Raw genomic sequence first — 22,431 nt, forward strand, 5'->3', positions numbered from 1 at the left:
CATATATATCAATAATTACTTTGAACAAATATTACTTTGAATGTAAATGGACTAAATGCTCCAATCAAAAGAAATAAGGGGAAAACGGATTAACAAAAAACAAGACCCATCTATATGCTGCCTACAGGAGACTCATTTCAGACCTAAAGACACATCCAGATTGAAAGTGAAGGAATAGAGAAACATTTATAATGCAAATGGATATCAAAAGAAAGCTGGGGTAACAATACTTATATTGAACAAAATAGACTTTAAAACAAAGACTGTAACAACACAAAAGTGAAGGGGAAAATAATGAAGGGGAAAATCCAACAAGATGATATAACAATTATAAATATTCATGTACCCAACACGGAAGCGCTCAAATACATAAAACAAAGTATATCCAGTTATGATAGAAACTCTCAACAAACTATGTTTAGAGGGAACATATCTTGACATACTAAAAATCTTATGTGAAAAACCCACATCTAACATCATACTAAAAAGAAAAACTTGAGATCCTTTCCTCTATAGTCAGGAACAAGACAAGGATGTCCACTTTTACCACTTTTCTTCAATATAGTGCTATAAATCCTAGCCACAGCAAATAGATAAAATAAAGAAATAAAAGGCATCCAAATTGGTAAGGAAGAAGTAAAACTTCAATTATTTGCAGATGACATGATGCTATATGTAGAAAAGCCTAAAAATTCCACCAAAAAACTATTCGAACTGATAGATGAATTCACGGGATACAAAAATCAATGAAAGAAATCTATTGCATTTCTGTACACTAATAATGAAGCAGAAAGAGAAATTAAGAAAATCCCATTTGCAATTGCACCTCAAAATAATAAAATACCTAGGGATAAGCTTAACCAAGGAGGTGAAAGATCTGTACGTTGAAAACTATGTAACACTGATGAAGGAAATTCAAGACAACACAAAGAAATGGAGAGACATTCCATGCTCATGGATTGGAAGAATAAATATTTTTAAAATGTCTTTATTAACCAAAGCAATCTACATATTTAACGAAATCCCTACCAAGTACCAACACCATCTTTCACAAAACTAGAACAGACAATCCTAATATTTTCATGGAACCACAGAAGACCCTGAATAGCTAAAGCAACCTTGAAAAAGAAAAACAAAAGAGGAGGCAACACAACTCTAGGCTTCAGGTTATATTACAAAGCTATAGTAATCAAAACTATATGGCAATGACACAAAAATAGACACACATATCAATGGAACAGAATAGAAAGCCCAAAAATAAACCCACAATTATATAGTCAATTAATCTTCAACAAAGGAGGCAAGAATATACAATGGGGAAAAGACAAATAATATTGGGAAAACTGAACAGCTACATGGAGAATAAAACTGGACCACTTTCTTACATCATATACAAAGATAACTCAAAATGGATTAAAGACCTAAATGTGGAACCCCAAATCATAAAAATCCTAGAAGAGAGCGTAGGCAGTAATTTCTCTGCCATTGACTGTAGTGACATCTTTCTAGATAGGTCTTTGAAGGTAAAGGAAATAAAAGCAAAAATAAACTATTGGGATTCCTTCTAAATGCAAATTTTCTGCACAGCAAAAAATTAATAAAGCTGAAAGACAACCTACTGAATGAGAGAAGATATTTGCCAATGATATATCCAATAAAGGGTTAATATCCAAAATACATAAAGAACTTATACAACTCAACACCAAAACAAATAAACAAACAGTCCAATTAAATGATGGGCAGAAGACATAAACAGACATTTCTCCAAAGACATACAAATGGTCAACACATACATGAAAAGATGCTCAACATCATTCATCAGGGAAATTCAAGTCAAAATTATAGTAAGATATTACCTCATACTTGTCAGAATGGCTAAAATTAAAAACTCAAGAAACCACAAATGTTGGAGAGAACACGGAGATAAAAGAATCCTCTTGCACATTTGGTGGGAATGCCAACTGGTGCAGCCACTGTGGAAAACAGCATGGAGTTTCCTCAAAAAGGTAAAAATAGAACTATCTGACAACTCAATTATACTGGGTATTTACCCAAGGAATATGAAAACACTAATTGTGTTTATTGCAGCATTATGTATAATAAAACTATGCAAGCAGTTCAAGTGTCCATCGATATATGAATGGATAAAGAAGATAGTATATTCATACAATGGAATATTATTCAGCCATAAACGAGAACAAAATTTTGCCATTTGCAACAACATGGTTGGATCTAGAGAGTATAATGCTAAGCAAGATATGTCAGTCAGAGAAAGACAAATACCATATGATTTCACTCTTACATGAAATTTAAGAAACAAATGAACAACTTGGGGGAAAAAAGAAACAAACCACAAAAACAGACTCTTAACATACAGAACAAACAGATGGTTACCAGAGGGGAGGTAGGTGGGATATGAGTAAGAAAAAGTGAAAAGGATTTAGAAAAAAAAATATGCGTGTATCATACTTAGTAATGTACTCTGATATCTAGTTAGAATGGTCAGAAAACTAGTTTTCCCATCTATCTAGATAGAGCTATATTCCATAAAGTTGGTGTTAGGTTGTGAAAAAGCAGAGAAATGTCTGTTCTTAAATTTGTCTAAGGAAAAATACAAGGGTGGGCTGAATGTGGTATAAGACTAGATGGGAACAGGAGACTGGCTAATGAAACCAAAAAAAAAAGTTACATTAGGAACCAAGAATATAGAGGCGAGAAGGAATGGGTAGTAGAATGACAAAGAATCATAGGAAGATTCACTAGGTAGCTGAGACCTTGTTCTGAAATGTTTTTGAAAGAATAGAATGTCAATTATAAACATGGATTAATGGAAGAATAGCTATTGCATCCTTAGCTGTGACTAACTGGAAGCTTACAGTTTGGCTTAAAAGGCTTTATAAACACAATGTTTTAAGTTGATTCAAGTATAAAGTTGGCAATATTCAGTTAATCTTTTTAAACAAATATATTTTGAGAACCTGTTCCAGATGATAGATAAACATCTGTGGAAAACATAGCCAAACAACCTTACCTTCTTGCAGATTACATTTTCTTTGGAAGAGAGACATAACAAGCCTAATAAGTAGGTCAATTATGCCATAGATTAGTTAAGAGCTATGAGAAAACAAACCAACCAGAATTATGATAAGAGATCAGAGAGGCATTACAAGTGAGTGGTAAATCTAAACAGGGTGATCAAGTTCAGTGTCATTGAGAAAGGAGGATGTGAGCACAGACCTGAAGTAGAGGAAGGAATGAAGGATGTGCAAATTGGGTAGAATAAGGTACTGTGCCTGGCTGAGGCAGAGCCACTGAAATGTCAGAGTCACACATGCCAGGAGCAGGCCTGGCAAGTGTGAGGAACACAGAGGACAATGTGGCTGGAGTGGACCTGGTGAGAGGGTAATGGCAGTAAGAAAGGTATGCATGATCACAGGCAACAGATCTTGGAGGCCTTGACACCACTCCTAAGGAAGCTTTTGGAGGTATGAACAGAGGAGTGATAGGATTCATTTTTTAAAATATCATTCCAGCTACTATGTTGAGAATCAACTATAGAAGAACAAAGGTTAAAGTAGCAAATGTATTTAGGAGGTTATTTACTTGATCCAGTAGAGAACAGTGACTTTCATCAGGTTGGTGCATGCACATGTGCGCACACGCACGTGCACACACACACACAAATGATTGGAATTTAAAAGAACTTTTGGAGAAGCACCAGTCACAGGATCATAAACAGGACATTGAAGTTTCTTTCTAAGCCTGAGGCCTTAAGACCTTGGGTGGACATTTACAAGGGGGAGATTCTGCTCACCTCAACATTCTAGTCGCTCTTAAGAGGGTCCTTAAAATTTTGCCACCAGAATGGTTTTTAAAATAATTCAATTCTGATTTAGATATGAATTACTCCTGGGGCCCAGACTCTATAAATAATTGTCATTACATATCTCTGAATGAAGAAACAGAAAACTGAGTATTGTCATAGGTAAGGATGGGAGGGGGCAGTTGGACATGCTCTACACACATCCCAAAAGAATCACTTTCTTTTAGGTGGAAGTTAAGGAAAAATTGATTACAAAAGGAAAAAAAAGTGATAACTACAATCATCATTGGGAGATGTTGGGTTTGTTATGGAGAAGTTTCCTCATTTTAGTCAACAAAAACATGAAAGGGAGATGTGAGATAGATATCGCCATTCTGCAGTGTGCTCCTTCTCTTTGACTTCTAAGTCTTCAGTAAATGTAGTGAATTCACAACATGCTTTAATGCAGAGTGTGTATTTGTGTGGTGTGTGCATATATGATGTGTTATGTAAAGGGACTGGGGAGTGCATGCAAGAAGGCTGATACAACAGGCAACTCACAAGGAGGGCTAAAATAGTATAGGATGCTATGTACGCCAATAGCAAATAATAGAGGCAGCTATGCCAATGGAAAGCTGGAGAAAAGGGCCAGAATAAGAAGCCTCTAAGCTGAGACCTAAAGAATGAATAGATATTATCAAATCAAGAGAGAGGATATGAAGAAGAAGAATATTCCAAGGAAGAACAACACCATATGTGAAGGCCTTGGGGTAAAAAAGAAGAGAATTGGCTTTTTCTAAGAAGTAAGCAAGGTCACTGTGGTGTCATGGGAGAATGTGCATGGAGCAAACCTCATAAAGAGTTAAAGTTGATGGGATCCCTGGGTGGCGCAGTGGTTTAGCGCCTGCCTTTGGCCCAGGGCGCGATCCTGGAGACCCGGGATCGAATCCCACGTCGGGCTCCCGGTGCATGGAGCCTGCTTCTCCCTCTGCCTATGTCTCTGCCTCTCTCCGTCTGTCTCTGACTATCATAAATAAATAAAAATTAAAAAAAAGAAAATATTAAAAAAAAAAAGAGTTAAAGTTGAGGCAAGACAGTGGGAGTCACTGAGAAGTTTTATGTTGGGAACTGCTAGGACTACATTTCTATTTTAGACAATTTCCTCTGTCTGCAGTGAACAAAGAATCCACTTAAGAATTACACAGGAGTCTAAGAGAAAGAGGACGGTGGCCTGGATAGTGGAGATCAAAAAAGTAAAAATATTTTTTTCATAAACATATTTAATGCTATGGGAAAATTCAGACAATAAATTCACATTATAATTTTGGTTTCATACATTTATATTGACATTTATATTTCTGTCTTATTGAAGGCATAAATTAAGTAGATGTACTGATTGACCATATGCAGTGAAGTGGGAGAGAAGAAAAGATGGTAGCCAAGTTTCCTTTCAAAACAAATGCATATCCTTTACTCAATTCATATTTTAAAAACAACACTTCAGATTTTAGAGGCTAAGTAGTATACAGTAGAAAGAACATAATCCTGCCAGGTAGAAAATTTAAGTTCTATTCTCAGTTTTGCCATTGGCTATGTAACCTTCCCTTGCTAAAGGAATCAAGAGGCCTCACCCCGCATGAGATAGGAAATCCACTGATCTTTGAAAAACAGGAGGCTTTAGCTTGATGGTGGGAGCCAGGCTAGTGCCACAAACAAGAGGAACATCTCTCTCTCTGCCTCTCTGGCAGAGAGCCACATAATACATTGATTCCATTTGGCAGCAGCAAAGTAGTTAATGAAAACTCCTCTTTCAAGATGTGACATGTTCCGCGTGAGCTGTCAAAAGGAAAGTTTACATAATGAAGAGTACTGGCATGGATCAAAGCCATCTGGAATATCCCAATTCCCCTCTGGGCATCTTGTGACTAGGGAGTCCTTATGAGAGCAAAGCAGAGAGATGAATTCTGGTTCCATGAACCATTAGCCAAAGGGATTGGCTCTTGATACTAAAAAGTTAAGATTAGAGGTTTGATTTTTAGAGGATCAGTGAACATAATATTTGGATAGAGGACCACCCAGAACACGTTCACTGTAATTCTAATAACAAACAGTCCTCTATTTCAAGTTGTCTTCATCTCTACTCGCTCTGTGGTTTAGTTGGCTTAGACACACGGGTGGTACTCCATTGCTCAATCCCAAACAAGCGGCTCTGGGGTGGGTATACAAAATATGTGAGTCCAAATAGAGAAAATCTCTTTTCTGGAAATGCAGGGGCCAAGGAGCTGTCCCCCTCCCCCAGCTGTCCTCCCTAGCAACCACCCTCCCCCCCACACACACACACAAACCACTCAATTTCTATCTGCAAATATGTAGCTCTAGGAGCTAGCTTGCATTTCTCTGACCACTCTGACAAGGGAAGTTCACAGAACAGTGGCAGAATTGAGACTAGAGTCTAGATTTCCTGACTGCCACTCTCATGCACTTTCTGCTGTGTGCTGCTTAATCTTTAAAATATCCAACGTTCTTTCGAAAATATGAGTTGCGTAACTAAGTGAAGAGATGGCTTATCTGACAATGGAGCCAATCAGGAGAATAAGGAGATGAGTGATGGGTCATTATTTCATTATTTAGGCCCCGAAGCTAGCCCTGTCTCTGGACTTTTAAGTTATGGGAGCCAATACATTCCTTTGATTTTTAGGCCACTAGGAGTTACATTTTGGTTATTTATAATACAAAGATTCCTAATTGACATATAGATTTTCTTTCTCTGAATCCAAAGTACTGTTACACCTAATTCATGGTTTTGCCAGCATATGACATTTAATACAGAAGAAAATATAGAGGAGAATCTGTACTCTTTTTCCCTCCATCAGGGAAAAGAACAGAAGAGGAAGACCAAGAAGAGGGAAAAGAAGAAGGCAAATGTTCTGAATTCAAGAAGTCCATAAATGTTCTGACTTCAAATTCTGTCCATATTTCATTCAATATCCCAGAACATGACAGAGGGGGCTCTCAGGGTACATGTAAGTAAGAGGCAGATTATGCTTTGTTCTATACCTTCCTTCTAATGAGGCTGTTTAGAGTTTGAAATGACAAGACGCATGTGAAAGAATTTTGGCAAGTCTACAGCCTGATAGTCTGGTATCATGATTAGCTCAAAATACATGCTCTTATTTATATGCTCAATTTAGTATCACATTCTGAAATGAAAAACAACCTGCCAATGCAGAATACATGTACATGTTTGGTGTTGGACTAGGCAAGATGAGAAGTGTGAATAGTCATTCAAGTCAGTATTAGTCATTAGAGATTAGTAATCAGCACATCTGGAGCATATATTGCTCTTTTAATGAAAGATCTATTTCTAGAGAACAAAGCACATAATGACATTTTACATTTTTCCTCCATCAGGTAAGGTGATTTCCTGGGCTCTAGAACCTGCACCGTGTACCATAGATCTACAGAGAAAGTATATAAACATTTTCCCAGAAGAATTTATATTCTAAAATGCAAGTTCTTTTTTTTTTAGATTTTATTTATTTGAGGAAGAGAGAGAGAGAACATGCACAGGAGCAGAGGAAGGGGCAGAGGGAGATAGAGAGGGAGAAGCAACTCAGCTGAGTAGGGGGCCCAATGCAGGGCTCCATCCTAGGACCCTGAGATCATGACCTGAGCCAAAGGCAGTCACTTGACTGACTGAGGCCCCAGTCACCCATAATATGCAAGTTCTTGACAATTTTTAAAAATTAATGAAGCTCACAAAAGTGACAGCTGAAAAACATAGCTATTTGTCATCACTCCTACTATAGGCATTTCATCTGCATATTGACTATCTCCATGCATAGATCACTAATCTCTATAGTCTAAATATATGTGAATTTAGAGAAGAAACTCCAAATCAAGAAATGACAGCTTTGAAAATAGTTAACTTATTTTCAGTCAATTTTCTATTCTCTTCTTTACCTCCCCTGTATTTTCTTTCAAAAGCTATCAGGAAATAAGTGTTCTCAGACTTCATAAGCTACCTTCCTTCTAGAGATGTTTAAAAGGGAGGGGGGGAATAGTTATCTTACTTTTAGCCACTTAAAATTGATTACTCTTATTAATACAACATTTTAAATTAGTATTTCATTTGCTTTACTTCTTGCAAGCATGGGCCTTGTCTAATTTAAGTTTTGTTTCATGGTAGGCAACGTCATTTTCATAGTGAATCACATAACAGAGTAGGCAGTTGATCGAATGTAATCAGTAGGTGCTGTGAGGTGCTCCAGCACATGCGCTGTATGGAAAATTACCCATTAGGAAATGACCATGGTGCTGGAAAATGGACCCAGGCACTCAGGAGATAATATGGTATTCTTCATGGAATCAGCACACACACTGCCTGTGGCTCCTTCCTCTCTTCCAACTTTTTCTTGTAGACACTACTTCTTAGCAGCCTTCAGCCATTCTTTTTCACTCCTTCAAACATGCCAAGCCATTTCCTTGTTATTGGGCTCTTCCCTCTGTTCCCTGAGAACCTTTAACTCCTTCTGTGAGTGACAGATAGTAGAACTATGCTGTGCATCTCAGATACTAGCTCCATGCTGCTTTTTATATTTAAATTAAAATTATAGTTGACTCTTGAACAAGAGGGGTCTAAGGGTCCTGACTCCCTCTAGTCAAAATCTGATTATTTTTGACTACCCCCAAATGTAATTACTAATAGCTTACTGTTGACTGGAAGCTTTTCTGAAAACATAAGTAGTTGATTAACACTTATTTTGTATGTTGTATGTGTTATATACTGTATTCTTAAAATAAAATAAGCTAAAGTAACTGTTAAGAAAATAATAAGGAAGAGAAAATACATTTACAGTGTCGTACTTAAAAAAAATCCACATGTAAGTGGATTGGTTTAGTCAAACCTGTGTTGGTCAAGGATCAACTGTGCATAAAATTACAAATTCAGTTTGTCACACTAGCTACACTTCAATGTTCACAGTAGCTAGTGGGTATTATACTGGACTGCACAAATATAGATCACCTCCATCACTGCAGAAAAGTTCTATTAGATAACATTATTCTAGAAAATAAGTTCCTTTAGGGCAGAGCTCACTGTCCATCATGTTCCCTGTTGTATTCTAGTGCCCATCACAAAGCCTGGACTATGGTAGGTGCTCAAATATCTATTGAATCAAAGTATAAATGAATGGATTAAATAATGAAAGGATTACTGAACAACTACTAGTAAGGAAGATCTTACATTAAGATTAGGAACTAGAATGGATAGTTAGGGTCAGTTATTTGAAAAGGATTCAAATTCTAGCCCTGAGTTGGATAGGTTGCCATAAAATACACTATGTATGTAATTGTTCCCTCATCTTCTTCCCACACTAGAACAAAGGCTCCCTGAGAACGGGGAGTTCTCTTATTCACTACTGTGTCCTCAACACCCAGAACAGAGCCTATCTGTGGTAAGGAAACATACCAGCTTGTCCCTTTGTGCATCCTCATTTTCATCTCTAAAAATAAAATGAAAATTTCACTTTTAGAAGACGGTGCATATCCATTTCCAAAATACTTCACTTATATTATTACCTTTCATATTGCCTTCCCAATTTTGTTTTCTTAAAGAGATGTTTTAATCTATAGATCTTTGTTTTAAATCTATAGGTCTCTCCTTGTTCTCAGTGACTATTTGACACAGAATGTGGTCTCCAACTCCCATTGCCTTTTCTTCGCTCCTCAGGCTGTGGCCGTGCTTAGCACTTCCTCTTTCAATCCACGTCCATACCAGGGTGTCTACTTTTTTCATTTTGACAATTAGCTGTCACCCCCTAGCTAAGGATCTAGTGGCTGCAAATGAGTTAAAGTGTTCCTTTTCCAGGAAAACAGGAGACCTCAGCAAGATTTCTTGGAGTCAACTTAATTCTGAATCTTAGTTACCTCTGCAAGGCTCAGATTCAACCTCTTCTCCTTCATAAAGCCTTTCCTTTCTCTCAGAATTAAATGTGAACGTGCTTTTGACTTGAGCCTAAGCACATGCGAAGTCATTTACTCAAAGTCAGAAGATGCCCAAGCACAGCACCCCAGAGTCCATCTAGACCACAGTCATCCCTATATCCGCTCACAGCAATTCATCTATTCCTTTCCTATGACAGAGATTACCATCTATCTTGTACTATAATGATTTATTCTTGGGTCTTATCTCTATAAGACAGCAATTCATCTTTATATATCACTCAGCCTTACACAGAATTAGCACTCAATAAGTGATTTTCATGTGAATGAGACAGAGTGTCTTGCGTTGGGCCCATGCTTTGGATTTCATATTCTTAGCTAACAATATCTTTGCAAGATGGAAGAGAAAGTCTTTCAGTCTTGTGAAATGAAAATAACAAATAAACTTTCTGTGAAATATACAGGACTTAATATTGTAGGATTTAAAAGTGATCAGAAACTCCACCCCAATCTAAATTTTCACTCATGTTAGCCTATCATTGTAAGGACAATTGGTAGGGGGTAGGAGAAGCCAAGTTATAAAAAGTGGCACTTTAAAAAAAAAAAAAAAAGATTTTATTTATTTGAGAGAGAGAGAGCACATACACACAAACCAAGGTAAAGGCAGAGGAAGAGGGAGAAGCAGACTCCCTGCTGAGCAGGGAATCCAATGCAAGGCTTGATCCCAGGACTCTGGGAGATGTTTAACCAACTTAGCCACCCAGGCACCCCTGAAAAGTGGCACATTTTTATTATTTAGATAATAAGTTAGAATGAAGATCTGGTTAAATATGGGTTGAAGAGGCCATTCACGAAATGACACCAAAAAAAAAAAAAAAACAAAGAGGGTCATGAGACACGTAGAAAGGTAGTCAAGACAGATAGAGGCTTTTTATTTTTTTATTTTTTTTTTATTTTTTTATTTTTTATTTTTTTTTGATAGGGGCTTTTTAAACTAATTATTCCCTCCCCAAGTTATGGCACAGACCCTGTTGCTTCAATGCTCATTCTCCTCAGTGTTATCATCCCATGCTTACTTCTGGTAATAGTTCCTAAAATTTCAGCATTTGAGACACATACATTTGAGTTGTAGCTTTTTTAAAAATATTTTATTTATTTATTCATGAGAGAGGTAGAGTACTGGTCACAAGACACCATCAAGTCAAAGGGTGGGGCTAAGGCCTTTTGAGAATCTCCTGGGGAAAGACATTTTCTTCCTTTTTTGGAGGTTTACTGAATAATCAGAGTGAAGTAATCCTAAAGTGATTGAGGGTCACCACATAGAATCTAAGAACACCAACACAGAGGAAAGAACAGATAAAGAAATGGAGAAATATATGGTCCTTATGATACCGCTTAGATTCCTGATCCATCTATATCTGAAGCCAGCCAGAATCAACCCTGAATATTTTAAGCACATCAGCTAAAAACTCTTTTTCTTTTGCTAAAGCCAGTTTGATTTGGGCTTCTGCCATTTACAACCAAGCAAGATCTGAGTAATAACCTAGTTTACTAGGAAAAGTGGTAGGACCAAGAGTCAAATCTAAGAATGTCTCTCAAGGTAAAATTTAGGTGAGTTTTTCATTATATCAGAAGTTCTCATTTGAGGTGGGGAGGGGCATGAGATTTCAGAATCACTTGGAGGAACTTTTCTAATAGATACATTTACTCTCAATAGTCCCCTGCCCCCACAGAAACTAGAATAAATGAAAACTCAGGGATGGGAGGAAAGAAGGGAAATGAAAAATATAAGCAAATACACTTTGAGAAAACTCCCTGGGCAGCCTCTGTGGCTCAGGGGTTTAGCGCCGCCTTCAGCCCAGGGTGTGATCCTGGAGACCCGGGATCGAGTCTCATGTCAGGCTCCCTGCATGGAGCCTGCTTCTCCCTCTGCCTGTGTCTCTGCCTCTCTCTCTCTCTCTCTCTCTCTCTCTCTCTCTCATGAATAAATAAATAAAATCTTTAAAAAAAAAAAAAAGAAAACAAAACTCCCTGAGTGAGTCATACTTCCCTAGCTGTAAAACAACTCTACTCTCTCATGTTGCTTTGTTACATTGAGTGCCATGGGTACTCCATTAGGGTACAGCAGTGAGCCTCTAATTTAAAGCACTGTCTCACACTTTATGAATCAAATATCTGGTTTCTGAACTAGCAACAATGAACTATGCATTGGACAGTTTTCCTTCCTAAAGGAACAGATCAACTTCTCTGGGTCCCCGGAATAAAATTAAATTTTACAACTGCAGGAGCTAAGTGCATAACAATCACGTTTTTGGAGAAGGAAATCCACCAATGACTACTGGAGGGCCACTTTGTCTCCTCACCAAACAGAAATGATCATATCCTCAAAGATGTAGAACAAAGTACCAGTTGTCAGCTCCTGTACAAATTTCTTGTTCTTTGGAATGTTTACCTAATTTTGCACAGATTAGGCTATGTTGTTAATAGATCTCAGCCATATAAAGGTAGTGAAAATCTACTTTTGGATATTACCTAGAAAAAGCAGCAGGGTTTTACAATGGCTTTGGACTGCAAAGCTAAGACAGACTGTTGGGCAGGTCTGTGCCTAAAGCAGGAATGGCAAATAAGCCAATTCTGAACACTTAGCAGTGCCTGCCAGGAACACAAAATGAAAAGAACTGTGAAGTCTCCTATAGATCCAATGGGAAAGGATATTAGATCCATTACTGATGTCTATCACAGTCATGGAAAGGGAAAGTAGTCGCTTGAGTACAATCTACTTATCCTCTCTGACCTAAACCGTCCACGACTAGGGATCCCTGGGTGGCGCAGCGGTTTGGCGCCTGCCTTTGGCCCAGGGCGCGATCCTGGAGACCCGGGATCGAATCCCACGTCGGGCTCCCGGTGCATGGAGCCTGCTTCTCCCTCTGCCTGTGTCTCTGCCTCTCTCTCTCTCTGTGACTATCATAAATAAATAAAAATTTAAAAAAAATAAAAAAATAAACCGTCCACGACTAACAAAGGCCTGCAGTTTTATTTTTCAGCTTGTACAACTTTGTGTAAATATTCTCAAATATGTGACTGTATTGGCACTTGGCCATTATTTTGCAGCTATATTTCAACAAATTGGCTTATTTTGAGAAATAACCCTTAAAGCTGTGTCAGCCACATCCACAGCTACACCTTTACTGACTTTTTCAGGAAAACTTTTCTTCCACAATTTTCTTCCAGTTTGTACAAGTGAACAGGATGGATATAAATTGATAAGCTTCACCTTTAGGAAGAGATACTGTATAATTCTGGGAAAAGCTAAGTTACATGAATTAAATTTTATATCAATCTTCCTTCTTCCAAGTATCAGCTGTGCCTCCTTATACTAATCATTACTCAGAAATGACACCTATTAGCTGTGGGAATGCCCCACTGAAGTAATGCATGTAAAAATGCTCTGGCTATTGGGAAGTACTATATAATTAGGACTTTTTACTCTGGAGAAATCACTATGTAACATTCAGAGATCCTTTGTTAATTGCAAGCCCCTAAAAGTCTATCTATTTCAGTTTCACTTAGGATTAAGTGAACTCAAACTCACCATGCAGGGTGACAAGTTTGGTGAGAACTCTTAAATTGACTCACCTGATACCTTTAGCCTTGTCACCCTGCTGAGAATTATTCCAACCTCCTTCCAGGACACTTAGAGTTCTCTTACTGAACTCCCCACTCTGATCTATCTTTATCTCTTACTAGAATAGAAAATGTTCATGTTGCCATTTTCGATCCTATAAAGCTGCCATTCTCATTATTCCTGCCCAGACTACCACTGTTGACTCTATCCTGGGCCTATTAACACAGGTTCCAAACTCCTCAAACCTCTAGCTTTGTTTATCTTCTATTGAATTATCTGAGCAATGTGAATTGGCTCTATCTTTGCATCAAACCGGTACTTTGGGGAGTTGTCATTTTTATATCCACATGTCTCTCCTTGAACCCTTCTTCTGTTCTAATTTTATATTTTTCTCACTCCCATCTGTCTTTACTTTTTTAAAACTATAAAACTAATAGTTATTTGGGGCTTGTAGATAAGAAAATTAATGTCCATAAAGGCTAATGAGAAGTGTCCAAGGTCACAGAGATCGTACATATTGGGGATAGAATTTGAACTCCAGTGTGCATGACTTAAAAGTGCCCACTCCTTTCAGAGTATAATAGTGCTTTTCAAATCCTCAGTCTTCCAGCTGTCTTCATCCTGTACCTCACGTCACAACTGCACTAAAAAAGTCTATGACAAAATCTGTTCATCATCTAAGACAGAGATACACCATTATTGCAAGCACAATTTAAATACTAAGCAGCATTGCTGAACTTGATGATTTGGGACAAAATCCCAAATATCTAGGGGCCTTTAACAAGAGTAATAGGGGAAAAACTATAGGTCAGCATTACTGGTCACTTGTTTAGGACACAATAAGAATTTTAAATGTGTCCATTTTGCTAGCTGGAAATGAATATGCATGTCAAATCTTTATGGTTTTCATAGGTTATGTCAGAGGAGAACAGAAGTACTCCATTTTGTTCCAAAACTCTAGACTTGGGAAAATTGCCAGGTTTAAAATTATAGAACCCAGAGTTTATTTTCCTAGTCAATAATTTGAGAGTAAGTGAAATGAAGATCAAGAAGGTCAAAGGATTACCCAACATTCAGGACTGCTGATACTTCTCCAAGTGTCAGACTTATAACAGACTATGAGATCACACATATGGATTCCTTAGCTGAACCCAGTAATGCTTGGTGATGTAACTGACCGACATTCGGGACAAGCTCCTTCCTTATGTAGTACAGTCTAGTAGTGTATAATTTGGGAACTTGCAGCCCGTGGGTCATAGTTCAAGCAGGACTGACTGCAGCTAAGTAGTTTTTCCACATATCCAAACCTACGCTCTTTTGGTGAAACTAACATTGCCTAATGTTCCTTAAAGCAATATTTCTGTAAGAGGTCAGATAGTAGGTGCTCTACACTTTCAGCAAGTTTGTAAAATATAGTTCAAACATATTTAATTTGTTCAGATTTATACTATCAAATTTATTGGTGCCTTTGCTATGTTAATGAGCCCCTTGACACTAAGAAATGACTGTATATTACTTTTTCTTAAAGATTTTATTTATTTGACAGAGACAGAGAGAGTGACAACACAAGCAGCAGGGAGTGGGAGAGGGAGAAGCAGACTCCCCACTGAGCAGGGGAGCCTGACACACAAGATCAATCCCAGGACCCTGGGATCATGACCTGAGCTGAAGGCAGATGCTTAACAGACAGAGCCACCAGGTGCCCCAACTATATATTACTCCTCATACTTTATTGCACACTAAATAGCACAACTGACCCAAGGAATACAGTTGGGAACCTGTGCCCACTACTCAACCCACATTTTGGATTAAATGCTTCACACACCAGACAGGTTTCCTCTTTACCCTTTGCTCTTGTTTTTTAATGAAGCCCTAAAGAACAGAAATCTCCATAATATAACTAGTGTTTATACAAACTCAGGAGCAAAACAAAAATGCCAGTGAAAATCAGACAAATAGAACAATGACAAACAGCCTTAGCTCAGTATTTTTCTTCCTTCATGTAGCAAAAGATTGCTTCGTATGGAGTGAATTGAAGTCTGCTCCATAACAGGTACTTTGGTAGGGACAGACATGAACCAGAAGACCCTGTCACAAGCCTTGAAGGGCTGTCAATGGCAGGTACAGAATTTATATACATTAGAAATTAGGGCTAATTAGTCTGACAGGATGAATGGGGACTTGGGGAGAGTTTGGTGACCTGCCTTGATTTTGAGTGTGCAGAGCAACATCACTGCTACATTGAATAATTTGTTGAAGGGCAAAATTTGGCAGGGTTGAAAGAAATTGTGGAAAGATGATATCCTTGAGCCTCCCCTTGGTTCTGCCATTAGAAACAGGCCTTGTAACTGGGGAGACACATGACAAAACAGATTATCATACAAAAAGGAGAGCTCTAAACAAGGAACAGCATATTGTGCTCAGGGAGGCCAGAACAGTTAATTGACTCTAGGGACATTTTAATCTACATCCATAACAGAAAAAATATTTCAAATTGCTGTTAGATAGCCATTTTGCAAAAAGAAAACACAGTATTCTCACTTGTTGCCCTATGGAAGGAGACATTGTATAACACAGTCTCTTGAACAAAAATAAAAACAATGTACTGGCTTGATGCTTAGTCTATGTACTTTCAAAACTTTTTATTATCAGAACTGGACTGGGAACAGAAAATGCATGTTCTTATACTGTCTATCCTCAACCAAATGATCTTAAATCATTTAATATCTAAGGGATTCTGTTTCTTCACGCATATATTGGGAGAATTGAACTACGGTATCAAGAAAGTCCATCTTGGCTCTAAAATAATATGATTTTATAATATTCTTCAATGCTTCTTAGAATTCAGATAGTGGTTAAATAATTAGGCTCTGAGTATAAATCCCAGGTTTGACGTTTGCTGTTTCTATGATTTTGAACATTAATTAATTACTCCTTCTTGGTCTTGTTTCCCTAACCCATAAAATAAGGATAATAAGAATACCTGCCTCATATGTTTTGGAAAAGATTAAATCAAAGTAATGCATTTGAGTACTTCAGTTAGTTGCTACCGCCTAGTTGCAGGTCAATACATAGAAGTTACCAACACTAATATAGCTTTAAGTTTTACGCAGAGTCTATTTCAATGACTAGTGTACAGTGCTCATTGAACAGGGCACATCCCAGCCTGTGTTCAATCATTAACCTTATTTTTACTTCTTAGACCTAGTTTTATGCAGAACCTTATTTATGCAACATATATTTAATGTAGTACTTATTAAGTGCTGGATACTCTTCTAAACACTTGAAAAATAGAAGTCATTTAATCTTTCCACGACCCTATGAGTGAGGTATTATATTAAGCGCTCACTTTATAAATAAGAAAACAGAGGCACAGCATGGGTAAGTAGCATGCCCTAAAGCATGTGCCAACAACTAGTTTGTACCAGGGCTAGGATTTGGACCCATGCAGCCTGGCTCTAGAGCCTATACTCCTAAACACTGACCCTGCTAGCCTTGTATATCACTCACCACCCGCTTATCCCTTCCAGCATGGCTTACTGTTCTCTCAGTGGTCCAAACAGGCCAAGCTTCCTGGCTCATTCACACTGCTATGAGCCTACCTTCCCTCCCATCACTCCATAACTTACCATGTAGCCTCTCCCAGGTCCTATATTAACCTTAATAGACATCATTCAAAGCTTGCAACTCTCTCCCATACAAAGTTATCAGTTTTTCCTTCACTTACTCTGTATTCCCCTGTCTGGGTCAATACCACTTACACGCAGAGGGGTCAGGGTAACAGATTCTTATTTCTCACGTGTCTGGCCCTGCCTTCTCCTACTAAATTATAATTCCAAGAGAACAGGATCCATAGCATCCTTCTGCATTGGGGTCTCATGGTTGGTTGTATGTCTTAAGATAGCCCTAGAAAATTCCTTCTGACTTGGAACATTAGGATGCATGCCTTTTATTTGATGTCATTTTCCCCCTCAAGCAAATTTGAGAACAATGGAAACTGAAGTCTCAGTTGACAAAAGCTAGTCTAGAGTGACATCTGGTGGCCATTTTTGCAAAGGTTCACAAATACTGCTCCTTACAGGTAAGGTTCATTCCTTAGCGGAAAGTTGCATTATCCATCAAAGCATATGTCACATCTTCTTCACAGGAAGAGTCAGATGAGATCATATAAGCAAAATCCCTTCCATACTCAATAAGTCATAAAAATATGGAGCACTTTCCCTTCAGAAGGAGAGACCACTGGTACCAAGGCCCAAGTTTAGAGATAGAAATTGAAGTCTCATAATCCAGTAGTTGTTGTTAGCTGTTAAAGAATAGACAAGTCCCATTGCCCCTTTGAGCTTCAGTTACTATGTAAATGTTTTTAGATCTATTTTTTGTGCATATGTTTTTCCATATTTTTATGTGTATATTTTAATACTGGGACTAAACTCAAGCTATACTTTTCTTTCTATAAGAGTATCATCTACAATATATAGAATTTCCCCTAAATTTTAAATGCCAAGTTGGTAGTTATCATCTCCCATTTAAATACCACCTCTTTTACACAAAATGAACCCAAATCAAAAGGTTAAAAGTAGACTCCTAAAAAGTGGTAACAACAGGACCATTCATACTTGTAAGAGCAGCAATAATAGCTAACATATGCCACGTCAAGTATTTTTGTATATACGTTGCCTCATACTACTGAACGCAGAAGCTGAGAAGACACCAGCACCACCAGATAGTCACAAACTGCACATTGTGGCCCAGGGTGCCACAGGGAAAGTAGGGACACACGAAGGCGTGGGGGACACACGATCCCCCATAGGATCATCCATCTTACCTGAGGACATCAACACTGGACTAAAAGCTGGCCTGCCCTAACTTTACATTCCGTTCCTTTTTCCAACAGCCCTATCTGTAGTCATATGGGAATAGAACAATCCTCAAGTGGAAGATGAAGTGTGTAAAGCATATTAATATGCAAGGCTAACCTGCCATATCCCAACTTCTCCAAGAGAGGCACCCAAGACCAAGTCAGGCTCAAACTGGGGCGGAGGAGGGGGCGGAGAGTGTAAAGTCTAAAACTGGAAGCAATATTGAGGCTGTGATATCAGACTGAACAGATATTTTTGTGCATGGAAAAATGAGACTGTTTATTATTATTGAACGTGACAGCAGAAGCTATGAAACTCCAAGTACTGTCAGGGCTATAGAAAAGAGGTTTTGATACTGCACAGAGTGACAGACGGTAAGAAAGAATAAAGTTGTTTTCTGTTTGAGGCTTACCCCATCCAGTTCATTCAATAAACTGCATTTACAGTCTTGGACTTGCATAGAATTGTCCATTTTGAAAGATGAGTAAGCAAAGGAAACAACCCAGCACAAAACCTCTGAGAGAATGGGACAGACCTGGAACACAAGAGATATTGAAAAAAATAGTATTTTACAACTGCCTTTCCCTGTCAAGAAAATTACACAAAACATGAATGCTCTGAAACAGGAAAGAAATCTGTAATACACAAAGAAACTAGTGGAGCAAAGGAATACTACCATTACACGAACTCTATGAAAGGACTAGGAGTTACCCAAAGCACAATACTAGGTCAGCGACATGAAGGTAGGCTTAAGGAAAACACACACACACACACACACACACACACACAATGCTTAAGTTTAAAAAAAAAAAAGAACTTGATTGGGACGAAAATGGTTAGAGAAAGTATAGCAAGTACCTAGAAGGAGACCATGGAGGACCACTATATATTAATAATTGTTCTCCTGAAGAGAAAACAATAATTGCAATAGAAAAAAAGATTATTCGGGATGCCTGGGTGGCTCAGTGGTTGAGCATCTGCCTTCAGCTCAGGGCGTGGTCCTGGGGTCCTGGGGTCCTGGGATCAAGTCCCGCATCAGGTTCCCTGCAGGGAGTCTGCTTCTCCCTCTGCCTAGGTCTCTGCCTCTGTGTCTCTCATGAATAAATAAATAAAATCTTTTTTTAAAAAAGGAAGAAAAGATTATTCAAATATGCACTGCATGAAAATATATATAGAAATGAAGCAGGAGTTTCTCTGAAGGTCTGTAGTTTCTGGTTTTCTGGGAGAAAAAGGGTCTATTCAGAGTTGTTCTACTTCAAAATCAAAAGCATCTCCTTTCCAGCCAACACTGAGTGATGGGGATCTCTCAGGACAACTGGCACAAGTGGCAGCCCCACCATAAGAAATGGGAATAGGAGCTGAGACACCACATTACCAACACTGAATTGATGCCTGTCACTGTTTTAGGGAGGGAACAAGTAGCATGTCTTGAGGCTGGACACGGGGAACTTCTCCTGGCATACCAAGTGCTATACACACAAAACAAAGATTACTGACATGGACTACAGTATATCTAATAACCAACTGGTCCCACCAAGACCCCAGTGAAGAATGGAATCATTCTCGATAACAGCACATTGTCCCAACAGTGGTATGGGTCCCACTCTGTACTGTCCTTGCACTGTAAGAAGGGAGTCAAACAGACTCCTGAAGATGAAGAGATTTTAAACACAAAAATAAGAACAGTTCAGAAGAAATAGGATACAAAGACAAAGGAATGCCAAAATCAGCATCTTTTGGAGGAGCAGTTCCAGCAGAGCAAGCTTCTTGTGTGCACAGCTTCAAGGCCAGGCCAGTGTGGTCAAGCATGTGGCTATGCACCAGAGAGCAGAGAGCTGAAGCTCTGAGGAAAATCAGGCCCCAAAAAGGGGCCTTCCCCCCGCTCCAGTTGCCCCTAGGCAATAAATAAAACAATACCAACAAAAACAAAACAAAGCATAACAACAACAGCAGAAAAAAAAATAAAATACAGAAGAAGTGGTTACTTAAAGAAAGGTAATCTATATTAAGCCCAGACTTCTCAGTTTACATGCAAGCAGTTGGCAGAGCTTTGCTGTATAGTTTGGACAGGGAACTGTGTATTTGTAGAACATGGTCCCCAAAATATGAAGGATACATATTTGTAGACTTACCCCGCTCTTCTCCTTTCAACTCCAAACTCATTCAAGTGCCTGTTCCATAGTCCATGGGATTATCTAACCACTCAAAAGTACAATTTCTAAAACCAAACGGCCATCTTCTTCTAAATACTAGGTCTGAGTTTCTCTAAGTTAATGAAAACTACATTTCCCAAAAAACCAATAGAGTTGTATTTGATTTAATTCCCTGATCCTCTGTTTCTCTACCATTCACTGCATCTATTTAGAAATCCACTTTTTATTGGCTCCATTGATGGCTTTCTGTCTTTACTTTCATCCTTGCCTCCAGTAGTCTGCTCTACGGGTGATCCTATGTTTCATCATCTAAGTCAGGGCATTTTGAATGGGAAAGGCACCAGGACAATTGGCATAAACTAAGACTGTCTTGCACAAGCTGGGTCATATGGTCAACCTATTTAATCTCAACACAACAGCCAAGATGTCTCTTTAAAACCTAACTCAGAGTCTGCCCTCCTCTTTCTCAGCTTACTTGGTATAGAGGCCAAGGTCCTCTGGATGACCAGGAAAGCTTTCCATGACCTGCCTCCTTCTCACCCAGAGGCCTCTGGCCTATCTCCTCTCTCTTCCTCTCCCTCCCTTTGTTCAGCCCCAAGTTCTGCTTTTATTCTTTCCTGTCATGCCTACTTTCTGCCTCAGAGCCTTTGCTTTGAGGTTCCTTCCACCTGGAAGGCTCTCTCCACTGGCATTGCATCTATAGGACTTACTCGTTTAGTATCTTCCAGTCTTTGTTCAATGTCACCTTCTCAGTAGAATCTTCCCTGACAATTCTATTTGAAATTGCAAACTCCCCCTAGCCCCATGTTCCTTCCACTGCTCTTTTGTATAGCACTATAACCTTCACATATTCTATAATCTTATCATGTTTTACTGTGTCTTACCACCACAGCCCCACTAGAACCTAAGTTCCTTGAAGACAGCATTTTTCTCTTTTTCTTTGATTTAGTACTTATGGTACAAGAGTAAATGGAAATAAATGAAGACCAATCAAAGGAGAATAATCAAAGGCTGTTTATTGTGAGCTTGCTATAGCAAGGGAGTCAGCCACCATTGCTTCATTTTCAGAGACTGAAAGGCAGGCAGAGCATTGGGAAAGCTTTATAGTGGAAACAGATTTCAGGTGTGTCCCAATTGGACGCTGTTGTCAAAGAGAAGCTAAAGGTGGGCTTTTTATAAGTAGGACATGTATGTGATCGGTCAAGGGAGCATCTTGGGCTTTCTCTAGTTGGTTCTAAAATGGAAGAGAAGATTAGTATTAGGGAATGGTCAGTTATTAATCAAGTCCTGGCCATTTTGGACTAGTGTTACAGAAGACCAGTCTGATTTCCTCCAAGTCTGACTTGGAGAAGTCTGGCTTCCTGGGTGATGAATGTAGACAAGAGGACTGATTTTCTGGGCAGAAAGCCGCAGGTTGTGAGTCAGAATTCTGGCCATTGTCCACTTGTATATTCAGTCTCTCAAGTACCTGGCATAGAGAACAGGCTGAATATTTGTTGAATGAATGAATATCATTTGATTTCTACACAATCCCAAAATTTGTAGAACTAAATATACTTCTTAAAGATAGACATATACATGATGGAAATATGGATAAAAATATGGTGATCATTATAAACTATATCATTTAGTCTGATGTTAAACTAAACCAAGACATAACAAACATTTGAGATTAAAGAGGTTAACATGCTATTTATATCACTGAAGTGTGGATAAAGATTACAATTTAGAAAAAATGTAAGTTTCTCTCAATAAACCTTTTAGCAGTGAAAGATAGAATACTGACAGGTGAAGTAACATCTGAGGACAAGGAAGGAGAAATCTACAAAAAGCAGTGGGTAACTAAATCTCTTATGAAAGCTGACATTTCCAGTGGGTAGAAATAATTATTATAGTTATTTGGAGGACCTTAACAATAAAGTAAGTATACTGTAGAGAGAACACACTCCTTTCAATATAACTTTAAGAAAAAACTGCCTAATATGGCACAAAGAAAAACTTTTAAAAAAACTATAAAGCAGGAAGAATATTGACTTTATTTTCTAATCT

General features: G+C 38.4%; 1 protein-coding gene and 1 pseudogene across 34 annotated transcripts in view; one reads left to right on the top strand and one right to left on the bottom strand.

Annotated features, from left to right (window-relative positions):
* Positions 1-22,431, bottom strand: part of LOC144312780 (uncharacterized) — a 740,032-nt gene that overhangs the window by 76,400 nt on the left and 641,201 nt on the right. For 4 of the 34 annotated variants that reach the window (XR_013378385.1, XR_013378361.1, XR_013378396.1 and 1 more), the window contains one exon: positions 9,273-9,306. The exons of 28 other annotated variants lie outside the window; for them this stretch is intronic. The gene's annotated coding sequence lies outside the window, so the exon portion shown is untranslated. Of the gene's footprint in view, positions 1-9,272; positions 9,307-21,380; positions 21,617-22,431 lie in introns of those variants that run through there. 2 more of the 34 variants (XR_013378387.1, XR_013378377.1) reach the window with 1 other exon arrangement.
* LOC144311731 (small ribosomal subunit protein eS8 pseudogene) lies at positions 18,967-20,138 on the top strand (annotated as a pseudogene).

This window comes from Canis aureus, chromosome 4 (assembly GCF_053574225.1).
Source record: "Canis aureus isolate CA01 chromosome 4, VMU_Caureus_v.1.0, whole genome shotgun sequence".
NCBI classification, from domain to species: Eukaryota; Metazoa; Chordata; class Mammalia; order Carnivora; family Canidae; genus Canis; species Canis aureus.